General features: G+C 35.7%; 1 long non-coding RNA gene across 1 annotated transcript; it reads left to right on the top strand.

Annotated features, from left to right (window-relative positions):
- The first annotated feature begins 275 nt into the window (after positions 1–275).
- Positions 276–1,121, top strand: LOC126675293 (uncharacterized). Its single transcript, XR_007639725.2, has 4 exons — positions 276–637; positions 731–768; positions 909–947; positions 1,082–1,121. It is a non-coding gene; the product is annotated as an uncharacterized LOC126675293 (long non-coding RNA).
- The last annotated feature ends 1,994 nt before the right edge of the window (positions 1,122–3,115 follow it).

A 3,115-nucleotide genomic window follows, 5' to 3' on the forward strand; every position in this document is an offset into this window, starting at 1 on the left:
AGTGGTTAAAATGGTTAATTTGGAGTGATTTGGTGTAGAAGTTTTAAAAATCTCGGTTTATGGAGATGATTTGGTTTTAGGTCTCGGTTAACCGAACCGAACCGAAAAACCGATATTCAAAACGGCGCCGTTTTGAGTATAGGTAAAAGTCCCATTAACATCCCCAATAATTATAACCCTAACTAACTACCCCTAGTATATAAACCCTTTTTTCTAACCCTAGCCCTCATTTTCTTTCAGCCGCTCTCTCACTTCACTCTCTCTCTCTCGTCTCTTCTCTCTGATTTCTCTGATTTCTCTGATTTTTCTCATTTCTCTAAACCCTAATCCTCTCAAATATCAACTCAATCTCTCATGAATCATGATCCTCTCTGTCTATTGAACCTCTCATCTACCTAAATCTCTCATATTTTCTGTCGATTAAATCCTATCATCTTCAACCCTAGCCCTAGCAGTTTCCTATCATGTTCCTCTCTATGGTTCTCATACTTTCTGTCGATTGAAGCTCTCATCTTCCTCTCGAAGGCTTTGTGGTTCTCTCTTCTCTGTCACCTGGTTCGCAGAGCTTTAATCAAAGGAAGTGATGGTTGCATGTTAGGGTTTTGGTTTGCTGAGATTTAATCGATGGATTTTTAAGGTAATCTCATTGGATTGAAGTTTTTTTAACCTTTAAATTGATTTTTTTTCTTCATATTTCTAACCTCTATCTTGTTTTCTTTTTGGTATACAGGGATCTGGGTATTTCTCTGTAATAGACTGAGATTTAAGGTAAAGGCTTTGGTGTTTATTTGTAATTTATGGAAGTATTGTGTTAGTTTGTTTGTTTATGTCTGATGTGGTTATGGATTTTTGATTTTTGTCCTCTGTTTTGCATGAACTACTGGTGGATTTCTAATGAAAACGAAAAGGCTTTGGTGGAAGCTTATTAATTTCGATTGAGTTGTGAGGTAATATACTGATTTGGTATCTTGCGTTTTAGGGGCAGCTTGAGGGTTGGTTCTTAATCTATTGGTGATTTGATTTTCTAATTTTTTATTCTGTTTGTCTTGCATGAATTGTTGGTGGACTTCTATTATAAAAGAAAGCTTTGGTGGAAGTTTATTGAATTCGGTTGTAAGGTAATATGTTTCTTTGTCATATTTATATAATTCTAGATTTGTGGAAGCTTATTCAATTTGATAGAGCTAACTGCTAAGTGTTGATTTTGTGAGTTAATTTATGTGTTCTGCTTTATGCAGATGGACCCTGAATTGAGAGGCTTAGATGTCCTTGTGGATGCAGAAGTTGATGGCCAATCCCCTGTTGGTCAAGAAGCTGCTGCTTCAGTTGGACCATCTATGAATATGGAAGCAAATCCTGACCCTGTTGCTGATCATGTACCTAATATGGAAGCTAATCCTAAAAAAAGGAAGGAAAGTCAACAAAGATCTGTGGTGTGGGAGCATTTTGAGACTATTAAAGATGCAAAAGGTACCACTATGCAAGCCAAATGTCTTTACTGTGCTCGCATTTACAATTGTCATGCCAAAAAGAATGGAACTTCTACTTTAAGAAGTCATTTAGTTAGATGCACTAAACACCCACACAGTATAGAAACTAGGCAGGCTTTGTTGTCTTTTCAACCTGTTAGTGTGGAAGCTGGATCATCTGGTCATGATTTGTTTTCTGTTGCTACATGGAAATTTGATCAGGAAGTAGTTAGGAAAGCAATAGCATACATGATTATTGTTGATGAATTGCCATTCAAATTTGTTGAGAAACAAGGTTTTAGAAGAGTAATGAGTCTTGCTTGTCTAATGTTTAAAATGCCCTCTAGGTGGACTATTACTAGGGATTGCTATGCTTTGTTTGTTGAGGAGAGGTTAAAACTGAAACAATTTTTGAAAACTAATACTCAAAGAGTGAGTCTTACTAGTGATTCATGGACATCTAATCAGAGATTGAACTACATGTGTATTACTGCCCACTTTAATTATTGATAATGACTGGAAGTTGCATAAGAAAATTATCTCTTTTGTTACTTGTTCTAGGCATAAGGGTGAGTATTTATCTAAATCTATGGAAACTTGTTTGCAAGAGTGGGGGCTGAAAAACATTTTTTCTGTTACCTTAGACAATGCTGAAAACAACAGTACTGCTATGGGATTTTTTATGAAAAAAATGTTGTTGTGGGGTAGTACACCTGTCAGATGCAAGTATGCACACATGCGATGTATTGCACATATCCTTAATCTTGTTGTAACTGATGGTTTGAAAGAGTCTGGTTCATCTTTTGAAAAAGTTAGAGCAGCTGTTAGATATATAAAAAAACTCTCCATTAAGGCTAAGCAAATTTAAGGAATGTAAAGAGTCACTTGATATGCAATGTAAGCGTTCTTTGTGTCTAGATGTACCGACTAGATGGAATTCAACATACTTGATGTTAGATACTGCTTGTATGTATCAGAAAGTGTTTGAAGAATATGAAGATGTGGAAGCCTCTTTTAAAAAAGATTTGGGTGAGAATATGCCTGAAATGAATGATTGGGAAAATGTTAGGCAATTGTGTCGCATGTTAGAATGTTTTTACAAAATGACTTTGAGAATTTCTGGTTCTCTTTATGTGACTTCTAACAAACACTTTCTTGAGATTTCTGATTTGTGCACTATTTTACAAGACTGGATTGTGTCTAGTGATGTGGCCCTAAGGTCTATGGGCATGAAAATGAAAGCTAAATTTGACAAATACTGGGGTGATCCATTAGTGATGAATAAGCTTGTCTTTTTTGCAAATATCTTAGACCCCAGGGATAGAATTGTTTTCATGGAATACAGTTTGTGTCAAATGTATGGTAATGGACAAGGTAAATTTATGTATAGTTGTTTGATGGAAGATATGGCTGAATTGTTTAATGATTATGAAGTTCTTTATAAGAAAGAACTGAGTAGTACTGGCCAGGATAGCCAAACTATAGAAACTGTTGGCCAATCATCCCAAGCAAATTCTGTTTTGAAAGAAAGGTTTCTGCAGCAAATGTCAGAGACTGGTTGTGTGAGTGGAAGCAAGAAATCTGAATTGGATATTTATCTAAGTGAGGCAGTGGTTGCAAATGATGTGCAATTTGATATTCTGAAA

The sequence above is a fragment of the Mercurialis annua genome, linkage group LG3 (genome assembly GCF_937616625.2).
Source record: "Mercurialis annua linkage group LG3, ddMerAnnu1.2, whole genome shotgun sequence".
Taxonomy (NCBI): Eukaryota; Viridiplantae; Streptophyta; class Magnoliopsida; order Malpighiales; family Euphorbiaceae; genus Mercurialis; species Mercurialis annua.